Below are 13,616 nucleotides of genomic sequence, written 5' to 3'. Positions count from 1 at the left end.
GGAAAACCTACCTTGGATTAAAGCAACGTTTATTGGTGGTACAAAACGTTCTCAGAGGGCCGAGAAGATGTGAAGAACGAAGAGCGTGCCGGGCGCCCAAGCTCGTCAACAGCAGACGAAAACATTGATGAAGTGAAGAAAATAGTGTTGACCAACCGTCAAATCACCGTCAGAGAAGTTACTGAGGACCTAAACATATCGATTGGCTCGTGCCATTCGATTTTCACCAATGATATGGGAATGACGCGGGTCTTCGCGAAATTCGTACCAAAATTGCTGAATTTCGACCAAAGACAGCAACGAATTAACATTGCTAATGAGGTGTTGGACCATATTTGCTCCAGGGGGTCATAACTGGTGACGAATCATGATTTTATGATTATGACGTAGAAACTAAAGCTCAATCATCCCAATGTAAGCTGCAGCACGAGCCAAGACCGAAAAAGGCGTCGGTCGAATGTGATAGTTGTGCTTAGAGTTTTCTTCGATTGCAGGGGCGTGGTTCTTGCCTGAGGGTAGAACGGTAAATAAGGAATATTACCTGAAAGTTATGCGCAATTTGCGCGAAGCAATCCGCCACAAACGCCCGGATTAATGGAATAACAAAATTTGTTTTTTGCGCCATGACAAAGCCCCTGCTCACACATCGTTACTTGTGCGCGAATTTTTTGCCAAAAACAACACTCTAATGATGCCGCAGCTATCGTATTTCCCAGATCTGGCTCCCAGTGACTTTTTCTTGTTCCCGAAACTGAAGAGGCCAATGAAAGGACGACGCTACGCTACGATTGACGAGATAAATACTGCATCGAAGGAGGAGCTGAACAAGATCACAAAAATGATTTTTTGTAGTGCTTCGAGGATTGGAAGAAACGTTAGCTCAAGTGTATACAATCCAATGGGGACTATTTTGAATGGGAAAAAGTAGATAATCATGAATAAATAAATACTTTTTGCAAAAACACCAAAGTCGTGATACTTTTTGAACAGACCTTGTAATTTACGCTTCTAATCAGAAGTATAATAAAGTGTCTTCAAAAGCAATGCGTTCCCCATTTCTATGATTGTATGTTCTGAATTTACTTTTTTATTCTGTATAACATTTACCCAGTAGTTTCTTTAATCGGTCTCTGGCCACTGAATTCGCAGATACTATTCACCCTTTAAATGCATGGTAAACCAACTACTTACTAACCCATATTTGATGATGTTTTTCGTGAATTAATCGCTATAAGTTTCTTTCATTTGCAAATTAACTTCCCCGGTCCGAATCATTCTGCTCCAGTTGTCTTCGGTTCCTAGAATGAAATTTAGGGTATTTCCTTACTTGGCTTGAGCACCATAACCCACCCCTTTTCTCTGAACTTCTTGCTCTTCTTCTTGAATCCCCTTTTCCATCACCGTTTTCTCTGCCGTCGCTTGTCTTCCCAGGCTTAATTTCCCTTCCATTTCATTTTGCCCTTCTTCAAGTTGGTGGGATTTTTTTTTGTGGGGAAAAGTGTGTGGGCTTCCTGGAGGAGCGGAACGGCCGTAATAGAAAGAGGAAGGGTGAGAGTAGGCCGGGTACATGATGGGTTTTACGGAGTTTTCTGCTGGATGAGAGACTTTTTGACAGTGGAGGCGCTGGAAACTAGGCAGAAGGGAGAGGCTGGGCGAACGGTTAAGGCTATGGAAATGAATGGGCGCGGTGGTAACTGTGGACCTCTGAAATGGGTTCGTGTGCTCGACCGACAGTTTTTTCTTCCCCTTTATTTATCCCCATCCTCACATTACACCAATCCTGATTTTCACCGGCAATCGAAAAACTTGCGTCGACAAGCTCCGTGAGAAACGGGGTGGGGAGTTCATATTTTCATCCTCGGAAATGTCACCTTCACCGTCTTATCAGCTCGCATACATGGTTAAGGAGTTTGTAATTTCCGAAAAAAATATGTTGCGTTGACATCTCCGTTAATGAATTTTTGTCATGGTGTTTTGACATCCTCTGCTTTTTCCATATTATCTAAGTTATCAACCGAGGGGAATTGGGGTCCTCAAAGATTTGCTTTTGAGGAAAAAATGTTTATAGTTTTTTTTTGTGACAGAATTTTTCTTTGAACTAACTGTGCGAGGTAAACTTGTTCATTTTGTTCCAGTTCGGTACTGATTTCTTTTGAAGCGTAATCGAAATTTTCTTTCGTAATTGTATTAAAATAGGTAAAAGTCGTTTTCATATTTTAATACTTATATTTTTTAAACAAAATATTTTATCAAAGAAATGGAAATTCTGTGGATTGAATTCAATTTAAAATTTTTCAAAATATGGCCCGTTTTAATTATTACCTGTATTATTGCAGTGTAATTATGGAATGGATTGGAGCATACATTTAAACCTTAAGAGTATCTGCACAGCTAATTTTAAGGCTCAGAAATGGTTCATGGTTTTCACTTGTGCACCTAATCCGTAATGCAACTCCTATATGTACTTTAATGGACGTCTTCTTCAAGCCTCAAGCAGCAAATTATTCAATTTATCTTTAATTAAATAAATCAAATGTCGAGTAAGAATTATAAATAAGGTATTAATGTGCACATACACATGCAATTGTAGTAATCACCGCCGCTTAATAATAATCATAGCCGCTTATAGGTACTGCCTGGATAAATCTGATACCCAAAAAAGTTACGCAAATGGAGTAGTTTAGAGATGGTTTAGGATTCCTATTTGGAACCGAATCACTATCAACAACTGAGTTTTGTTCCTATGATACTGTTTAATGACTAAATAATACATGTTACTTTAGGATAAAGTACTTAACGTACAATAAAATCTTTGCGTGCTATTAAATGAGCATAAATAAAGACATAAAATACGTTTGTTATAATTAGTGTATTTTGGTCAAAATCGAAGGAGATTACTTTCCTGAAATCGAAAGAAGAACAGGGCATACAGGCATAAGGACAGGAGAATTAGTTGTTTATTTATTCTTATTGGGAATATTATTAGGTTTCAAATATGATCATTTGAGTGAATCAGTGAGTGCTTATAGTGTTCAAGTTGGTGCAGTCCTTCATTTCGGCCAGTTTACTAACTATGAGAATAAAGTTATACCTGTAGATGACGATGGCATTAAACGTTTTTTTAGAATTAATGCTAGAATAATGCAATTAATCATAAATACAACGCGCGGTGGTCATTATTAGTGAGAAGCACAGTTAGAAGGGTTTAAACAGTTCATTATTTAGATTTCGCAGTGAAGAATCAAAACAGGTTATGCACACAGTTATTGAAACCGTAGAGAATTGTAATGAATGGAATAGAAACGCAGGAGAAATGAGTTATTCGGGTGTGGAGTTCGGGAAAAAGAAAACACGAGGGTCGAGGCCCTTTCAATGGCCAAATGATCGGAATGGGCTTCGTAGTCTAGCTTTTCTTATGCCTGAGAAGGATTTTAAGGAGCGCGTGTCACTCACTCCAACGCTGATGAGGCTATTGTTTCGCGGGACAAAACGAACAAAAGAGGTCGCTCTGGCGATTCGCAGATTTATTTTTACTAGGAAAGAGAAGGGAAAGGGTCTCCTCGCGGTTGAGAGAATATTTTTACCCGACTGACATGAGTGTGCGAGTGAGAGGAAGAATCTTTTCACCGATACTCCCCCTCCCCGGTATTCCCATCGCGTGGCCACACTCCTTTTGTGTCCCTCACCCTGCTCAGACTACTATCTTCTCGTTCATTTTCTTCTCACTTTTCCTCTTCCCCAGTTCTTACTAGTGGGTCTCCATCCTAAGTGCTTATTTATATATTTTTGCATTAGGAAATTATGAATTGAATCGATTGATAAATTAAGTTTCTCATTTTTCATTTCTTTGCATCAAAATGTTCTGCCATGGTGACACGGCTAAGACGTTGAAGTTACGTGCAACTTCCTGTCACAAAACCAAAGGAATCAAAAGAGTGCGGACAGTAATGGCATTAAAAATAAAAATTACGCTTTGGCACCAGCGTTTCCTGGCCGTTTAGCATATATACTATACTCTCTGGTGCTATTTATCCATTTAAGCATTCATCATCGGTCGTTCATTCCTAAGATTGGTTGACTGCCGCCCTCCATCCTACCCTATCTGATGTCAATTGGCTTACTTCCTGGTATTTTTTGCAATGTACTTTCTTCTTTATTTGTCCCATGTTTTTATCTCTTGGCCTTCCTCTTGGGTCTCTTCCCTCTATTTTTCTTTCTACGATATTCTTTACGAATCCATTGTGCCTCAGGGTGTGACCAATCTCGCTGGTTCTTCTTTTCTCTATGGCGTTTCACAAGGATCGTTCTTCGTCTATTCTTCTGTATACTTCGTCATTTCTCATTTTATCCGTCCGTTTGATCTTCAGCATTCTCCTCCAGCACCAGGTTTCGAAGGCTTCTGGTCTTTTCTAGTCTACTTTTATGATGATCCATGCTTCTGATCCGTAGAGTTCCACGCTCCATACTAATGTTTTCACCTATTGTTTCCTCGTCTGTAGTTACACAGCAGTTGTCTTTCTATTGTGAATGCTTTCTCAGCTTGAGTTATTTTTACACATTACCATATTTTTATTATAAGAACAGAAAGATCCCGATACCTAGTTTGGCAGCAGTATTTGAGTTAAGAATTTTAACAATAGGTTTTGACAATGGGTAGGTTTTCCTGTTCTATTATTCATAATTTAGTTTCACAATTTTCCATTTTGATATTCCACTATAGAGATATTTATGCTTAGTTTCAATCATCACTTTACTTCAGTAAAACAAATATGGCATCTATGAAAATGTTAACATTTATGTACCTCATTTGCCCATTTAATATATGTGGACAACTTTTTTTCCCGTGAGAGTATTGCACAGTGGCGGATAATAATGTAACTTGAAAGGAACTTTCGCGCTAATAAAATGAACAATTAACTAAAAGAGAAGAGAATTGTTGCTCAACAGTTTTAGAAATAACTAGGTATTTTTTTGGATTAAATTTCTCGGGGGAAACAAATTAAAAATTGAAGAAATAGAGCAATTAAGAATTCAATTTAGTTCAAAAATATTGGTTGGGAATTGATATAATTATTATGTTGTGTTGTATTATGAATTGATACAATTATTGATATAATTATATATTATGAAATTATATAAGTCAGAATTGTTCATTAAAGATTCATGAAATAAAGGCATTATCCCCTATGATAACAGAGGTTTAATGGGAAGTAGTAAACTGCATAAACCATCTTTATTTTTAATAGAGTAGTATTAAAGGAAAAAGAGTTGGAGAGAATCGTGTAATCCCAAGAATTGTAGAAAAGCTCGAGTGCCCTTCTCATCCCTCCTGACAAAAGCTTCTCTAATCCAACACGGATCACTCTTACGTGGTTTACAATTGTCCTCGCAGGATTTTAACCAATAGCACGACACCTGCGAACAAGCATCAACCCTGATATATCGCTCTTCTTCTCCGATGCCCCGTTTTCCGACGAACACGTATAGCAAAAAATAAAAAGTCACGAACGGCACGCGGGGAACGCCTGCGGATTCCGCTTCGAGAGAGACTTTAAGGCTCCTAATAATGCAGGGAATCCCCTTTTCTCGTTTTCCTACCACCCACCCATCATCTTCTCCCCTCCCGAAGCACGCGCGTTAAATCCCATCCGAAGCACACAATAAGGGGCCTCGAGAATTTATTTCCCCCCCGTCCCCTCCCCCACCGGGCATCCACGCGTACCGCCCCCCTCCGATCCTCCCCGACCCACTCCGGCCTCTCTCTCCTATTGTCCTCGTTTGCCGTCACTGTCAACCACCAACCCCTCCCTCCCCCTCTCCCATCCCACATGTTATCCCCCAACCCTTCCTCCTCCTACCTCACACATCTCCCCTCCCGCAAAACCTCTCGCCGCTTCCCCCAAAACCTCCCGCCACTTCCCCCAACCCTTACGCCACCCTTCCAGTCACCCCCACCTCCCTAACTTCCCACGCCAGCAGCCTCCCCTACCCTCACGGACTCCGCGGCCGACTCCTCGTCAACCCCTTCTCCCCCTTGTTTCTCTCCTCCACATCCTCCGGTCCGCCTCCCCTCACTCGCCACACAAAACTCTCGAACGTCACCACCCTTTCCGCTCCCAATCCGTCACTCTCTTGTTTCTTGCATGCGCAACCGTCTCCCGGTCCACTCTTCCCTCGACAACCGAAGTCCCACCTTAGACACCCTTATCAATCAACACGCGGCCGCTTGCTATAGTTTTATTCTCTCTCACTCCGCCCCTGATGCTTTTTTCTCTCCTCTTCGTCTACCAATCCTACCGGGCCAGTTGGCAATCTAGACCATTTTTAAAACGCGTTTTAACCTCTGCTCGCCTTCTTCCCATTGCAGATGGTGTAGGTAGCTCCTAGTTTTGTGGTATACCTACATAAGTATACATGCCGTTAATAATAAGAATTTTATGTCGGTGAAGATGGTGATAATTTATTTCGCACCATGGACTAGTAGAGTGGATTTTTACTGGTTATTTTTTAAAGAAATGTGGAAAACTTTTCCCCTCTCTTTCAAGAAAAAGTCTTAAGGTGAACTTGATATTTCGCGTTTATGGCATTACAGCGAGCGAGGCGTATCAGTTATAAAATATGAATTTATATGGCCACTTAGTGCTAAGTGCAAGCATCTATTAATATCTTTTAAGTTATCTGATTCTGTCTGTAGCTCGTAGGGCGATTTCACATGTTAAAGCAATCCCTTGAGTTATTGCTAATTATCCATGTGTCAAAATTATCCTAGTATTGCACATTGTTGAATTTCGTTGTGGTGGAGATAATTTCATTTCCTTAACTCTTTATGTGTAATTGAGTAATTATTTCAAAGGGAAATCTTCGAAGGGAAACTACTATTATTGCGCAATAATATATGCCACACGAAATTACTTCATGGGGATGATGCAATGTTTTACAGGGCCGTTAGAAGGTTAACGTGCATGCGTATGATACCTCACGTCATTCGTGAATTGATTTCGAGGACTTCCTGAGGTTATTTAGATTAAACGCTCAGATCTCGTAGGAGCCGATGGCGTCACAAGTAAGTGTTAATCCCTTGTCTCTACTTAATCTGGTTAAAACATATTACGTGAGTCGCCGCTAAAACCGTTTGGCCATTTTCAGTGGTTGCCTACTGCGTAGCTCTTCGGAGTAAGGCAGCATGTTACCCCAATTGGTTTCATTATTGCCGCCTTCTACGGGTGCGGTTTCCACGAGGACCCTGATTGTCCTGCCCCGAAGCATAGCTCTTTATGAACGTGGACACGGCGTGTGCTGGACACGCGCCATGCTTCCCCGCCTCTTCATGAAGCGCACGTTTCGCCCACGCCCCCACGCTGTCACTGTGCCTACTGGCACACGCAGGGAATTTCTGCGAAACCTTAAGGGACATCTCCCTCTTTTCAACTGCTTAAGTGTCCGCAGTGGGCGATCAGTTTAAAATTGCAATGTAACCAGCAATCTCCAGCAATTTGCCGTTGAGCCACGAAGTGAGGATTTATCGTCTCGTCTTGACCGATTAAATCTTTCGACTTTCATTTTATCGTTCATTTTTTTGAGGTATTATTTTCCTGCTATCCTTTCATCTCATTGTTTCGATAATGAAAAATAACTCGAAAGTTACAATACCCATTGTTAAATGCTTCCTCATCCTGTTTGAAAAAGGTCTTTACTATTTTCTCGGTGTTAATAATGTTGCATTTTGCGGTAGAGGAGAAGGAAGTGGTCGTTGTTATATGTGATTGTATTAGTAGTAATCTACTGGTTGAGGCAGGTTTTGGTGGGACACTACACAGCGATAGTTACCTCGCCTCTTTCACAAGACGCAACCTTACATCCAACACTACATTAAGCCCTTCTTCAATTCAGCCTACTTTCGTCCTCTCGTCAGTCCGTCTATCCTATTCCTACCCCTTTCTCGTTTGCTTTACGTACTTCCCGTTATCACAGTCTTCAACATCTCATTGCCATTAGTCAAAATTCCCTGCATCCCCCTTTCCTGCCTCCTTTGAATTTCTCCCAACAATCTCCTCTTCTCCTTGACCATGACTATCCTTTCCTTGTTTGTTTTCCTTTCCGCCCATTTCACCTTTTTCACCCTTCTCCACACCCAAAAGCGTCATATACGATACTACCCGTCAAATTGCTCAAACAGCTTGAGAACATGCTCAAACATAAACATAAGACAGACACAGCTGTGTAAGTTGACGCTATTTTGATACATGTAGATTATTCAACCGATATTAAACAGTTCTATTAGATTAGAATTAGTTTCTAGATTTTAGTTTGAGGTATTCAATATAATATAGGTGTAGATATACTTCATATATCTGATGGAAAATACTCAAAAGCCTCAGATTTGTAGTTTTTATGTATTACCTGCTTTCAGATCAATCTTATCTTCTCTTTGCCTCATTTCTTCGCAATGTCTCGTATTCTTGATATTCTAGATTCCTTAGCAATATGCAATAGGTATTACCTCGGCTATCCTTCTTATAACGGGCTAAAACTTTGTTTCGTCATCATAATATTTTTCTTTAGGGTCTCAATTGAATTACTGAAAACACAGCCTTTCCTTTTCAACGATACGCTTCCTTAGGTAAAATTTCAATTTTGGAAAGGAAATAATAATATAATCGGTCCAAGTTGTGATTAGAAGTAAGTAAAAAAATAGTTAGACATGGTCACGACAAATATATAATGATCGAAAGTCGAAAAAGTAATTAGTAAAGATGTAATAAATTTACTATGATCTTTCACGATATGAAACACGTTTTGGAAGCATTTGGTGTTAATAAACACTTAGCTAAAACTCGTGAACCTTTGTGTATATTCCTACATAAGAATTTTAACAGGTGGAAAATTTTACAAGGCGAATACAAAAAAGATATTGAATTTCATAAGCAACTATTTTAATGGCGTATTATTTTGTAGCCGCTCTTTGTTATAAAAACAATGACTTTTGTTATTTAAATGAGACCCAAGTATTTTAAATGTGTTGCCGCCTCGATTACAGCTTATCCTTGGTAGTCTGACTATTGTAGGTATATTTCAAACAGTTCCGAGCAACTTCAATATTGTGTGGACATCCTCAAGTCTCAACTCATGTTTGCCAAATCTTATTTTAATTTAGTTCTTCATACCCTCTACCAGCCTCAATATCCCCTAGAAAGTCTGTTCTTCCTCCTCTCCCATGCTCACCGTTCTCTTACCTTCACGATTGTATCTCTTTCTATCCAAGAATTCAAATGCCATTAGGTCCTCAACTATTTTTTTTCGCCTCCTCCGAATTTCACCCGGCAGATTCCTCTCTTACACCAACTTATGTAAAATATCATCGTTTTTGTCGTCTATCTACTTATTTTCTCCAGCATTTTCTATACTCATGTCATAAGCCTCCAATTTGCGCTGAAAAGGTTTCGGAATCACAATTGATTCAGTTCAACATAGCTTTCACTTCAAATTTTCAAGTACCTATCCGCGTATGAACAAAAATCTATGAGTTTCAAATATTTAATACCTTTTCAATACCGCGGAAGATAGTAATTTATGTTAATAATTCTTGTATTTATTTGAAACTATGGCCGTCTGAAATTTTTTCCCTAAGAAATCTATAAATAATATAGGATTAGTATGTATATTTGAAGAGAGGCTAAACACTGCTGTATATTTATATGTTAAGCATAGCATTTTTTTTACTTATCCCTGCGTGTTTTTAAGAGGAAACATTTTTAGAATATGAATTAGTTTTTTATTTAAAAATATCATTTCAAAATTATTATTTTGTTTTGATTGCGGATAATTTAAAGAGAAAAATCAGTAGCTTATATTAAAAGAGACATGTAATATGAAATATGTATCAGACTCGTTTTTTAACTTGTATGATACGTATAAGCTATAAGGGAAAACTCTAGGTAGATCGTAGAATGGGAAAAGGGGCAAGTAAGAGACAACTAGGTGAAGAGTGTGTTGAAATCCAAATAAAAGAGATGGGGAAGATTTTCAGAGAATATTCAGCGACTGCCGGCAGGACGCGCCACTCTTTGGCGAAAGCGATTAAATTGCCGAGTGAGAAAGAGATATATTCGAGAGATAGAAGTTGAAGAAGGAGAGAGACGCGGAAGGGGGCAAGAGGAGGAGAGGGATGGCGAGAGGGGTGGTTAAAGAGAGGAGGAGGATTTTTTGAGAGGGCCGTTCCTTTTATCGAGAGAAGGGGGCGAAAGGGTGCGCCGTCGAGAGCGGAATAAAGGGGTCGTAAGGAATAAAAAAAAGAACAGCGGTGATGAAACCGCGATTTCGGGATGGAGACGTGAGTTGGAATCATGCTGCGGAATCACTACTTCCTCCCTCCCCGTCCTCAACGCCGCCGTCGTCCCAAACCGTCACCCCACCCCCAACCCGCCCCGAGTCCGGCCACCCACCCACGCCTTCTCCCACTCTTCGCCTTTATTATCCTCCCTCCTCCCCCTCATCTTTCCTCTCCCCACGGTCCTTGTACCTCATGTTCTTCCCGGCGGGCCATCTAGTGCCTGCCCTCTCTTATGGGACGTCTCTTGCCGCACTATCCGCGTTCATGGTTGAAAGGATCATCATTCCATCCACATTTTTATATGTATGTGTGTGTGTGTATATATATATATATATATATATATATATATATATATATATATATATATATATATATATATATATGCCCATATATGTATGTATGTGTGCGTGTGTCTGTATTTGCAGCTTTAAAAGTCACCGTCCAATATTACTCTAAATCAATTCGTAATTTACCTATGCGTGGTGTAAATGATCGATCAGCTCGAGCCGGGCCCGTGACTGTTATTTCAACCAGACGATTGCGTCCTATTTATGTACTCCCAGCCGTTATTTACGAGATCCGGTCGGCAATAATTAAGCTGTTGGCGTTTGAATACCGGAAATGTGTTATCCCGGTCTTGAGTATGTTAATTGGAAAATCTAAACAGGTATACATGCCACCGAGAAACCATAAGAAGGAAGAAGTCGATAGGATATACGATCAGTTGGAGGACATAATCTCGTGTTCCTTCAGGGAAACATTTGATAGTGATGGATGACGGATGAGATAATTAGAAAGATAGTTGAGAGAAGAAAATGGAAGAATGTAAACACAGAGTTAGGCAAAAGGAACTAACTATAAAGGGTTAAATGATAAATTGAGGCGGGTAACTAATAAAGCAAATTATGCATGGTATAAGACGCAGTGCGATGATATGGAAAGTTTTCAGAGGAAGGGTGACGTTGGGGCGCTATACAGCAAGGTTAAATCACTATCCGGAAGTAAGAAGGGAAGATCTGTGCTAAAAAATAGGGATAAGTCGTGTTTGATAATTGTTGACATAGGAAATATCTAAGAGAGATGGAAGGAATATGTAGAGGAACTGTATGGTAAAGACCTTGGCCAACGAGGTTAGATAGGTTAGGTCCTGGCATACGCAGCAATGAGATAGGAAGGGGTTAAAGGGAGATGAAATTTATAAGGCCGGTGGGGTAGACAACATTCCTGCGGAACTACTGAAAGGTTTAGTAAAATGAGGGAGTAAGGGGCAATATGGACTGATTCGTGGTATCTATGAGGAAGGATTCTGGCCGGAAGACTTTGTGAGATCAGTATTAGTTCTTATACCGAAAAAGGCAATGGCTGCAGTATGTGAGAACTACAGAACAATAAGTTTGATTTCCCACGCAGCTTAAATTGTTCTCGGGATCATCAACACAAGAATAGAGAGCAAGAAAAATGGTTACTTAGGGGATGATGAGTTTGGGTTTGTGGAGGGGATAGGTACGCGTGATGCCATTGCAGTAATGAGATCACTCATCGAGAGGAATATAGAATACAATCAGGAAGTATTTGCCTGTTTCGTTGATTTCGAAAAGGCGTTTGATAGAGAGAATTGGGAAAAACTAATAAGTATATTGCAGAAAATAGGAGTAGATTGGAAGGACAGAAGGCTAATCCGCCACCTGTACATGTCTCAGACTGCTCAGGTGCCAGTGGGGAATGGAGATTCCGGATGGGCAGTATTAGGGAGAGGTGTAAGACAGGGGTGTCCGTTATCACCGGAGCTGTTCATCGTCTGTGTGGAGGAAAAGATGAAAGAGGCATGGGAAGAACTGGAGGTAGGAATGAAAGTAGGAGGGGTCTTCATCAAATCAGTTAGTTTTGCTAATGACTGAGCTTTAGTTTGCAGTCAGCCAAGGGGTTTCAAGCATTGCTGGATAAGTCGGGAATTTAGTGCGATATATATGGGATGGGAGTCAATATTAATAAGGCAAAGGTTATGTGAATTTCTAGAAAGAAAAAGGCTAAGCTAAACATTAAAATAGGAGGGCAAAAACTGGAGTAGGTAGAACAGTTAACGTATCTCAGAAGTGTTTTGGACCAACACGGACAAAGGAGTATGGGCGTAAGGAGGAGAATTGCATTTGGGAAAGAGGCTTTCACAAGGAGGAGGGAGTTGATGAGAGGGACGTCGAGTAAGGATATTAAGAAAAGACTCGTAAAAACTTTGATATGGAGCGTAGCTATCTATGTATGGCGCGGAAACGTGGTCATTGAAGCAGGAGGATAGACGTAGACTGGAGGCTTTTGAAATGTGGGTGTGGAGAAGAATGGAGAAGGTGAAATGGACAGCGAAGAAAACAAATGAGGAAGTACTTGGTATGGTGGGCGAGGACAGGGGTTTGCGGGGATAAATCCTATGGAGGCAGGAAAAGTGGATGAAGGGGGTATCGACCGGCAGTGGGAGGTTGAAGACTGTAATAGAGGGGAGAATATTAGGCAAACGAGGAAAGGGAAGGAGCAGGATAGGGATGTTGGACGGGACGAAGGGAGGAAAGAAGACTCAGAGATGGAGAGGGACTTGATGTAGAGTAGGTTGCTGGATTTTGTGTTTGTTAGGAGTCACAAAATATTTATTTGGAAGTCGTAACCATCCAAAACCTACCTTAGCCGGTAGATTACTTTAAAAAATTTAAACGAGAAAAGTACAGGAATGGTTTGCTCCATCCACCCGCCTTTCGTTTGTTACTAAAAATATGCTTTTTTAAACTCAAGAATAGAATAATTGAAAAAATATTTTTATCATTGTTAGTAACCTCTTTAATATTGCTTCTTCGTCTAGTTCAAAGAAAAATGTCTGATTTATTGGCCTAATCAAAGTAATGTTGACAACACTCTTGTTAGGGAGACGAATGAATTTTGTTTTTGTCAATATCCAGTTGCCTTAAAATACTATCCTTTTTAAGAACAATTACTCTTGTTCTGCATTAGGAATGATCTTATCATTTTCGCTACTGGAAAAGGGAGATTTTCGGGGAATGACTTATACTCTTTTTTTCGATTTCCTGTATTGTATCTCTCTTATTATCATATGCAGAATCAATTCCTGATTTATTCAAAGTTCAGATGCATAACTGTACAATCATTTCCTTTTGGACCCGAAGTATACATATTACGAATTATGAAGAAAATATACTCTCTCAGAAAATTATTCACTTATTACTCAGTAATATACGAAGAACCCAGTAGCTGCAAGAATCTCATTACATCTCTTTGTTACATG

Source organism: Hetaerina americana, unplaced genomic scaffold (genome assembly GCF_022747635.1).
Source record: "Hetaerina americana unplaced genomic scaffold, ioHetAmer1.1.p SCAF_5, whole genome shotgun sequence".
In the NCBI taxonomy this organism is placed as follows: domain Eukaryota; kingdom Metazoa; phylum Arthropoda; class Insecta; order Odonata; family Calopterygidae; genus Hetaerina; species Hetaerina americana.
The sequence above is the reverse complement of the archived record's forward strand: the minus strand, read 5'-3'. Positions refer to the sequence as shown.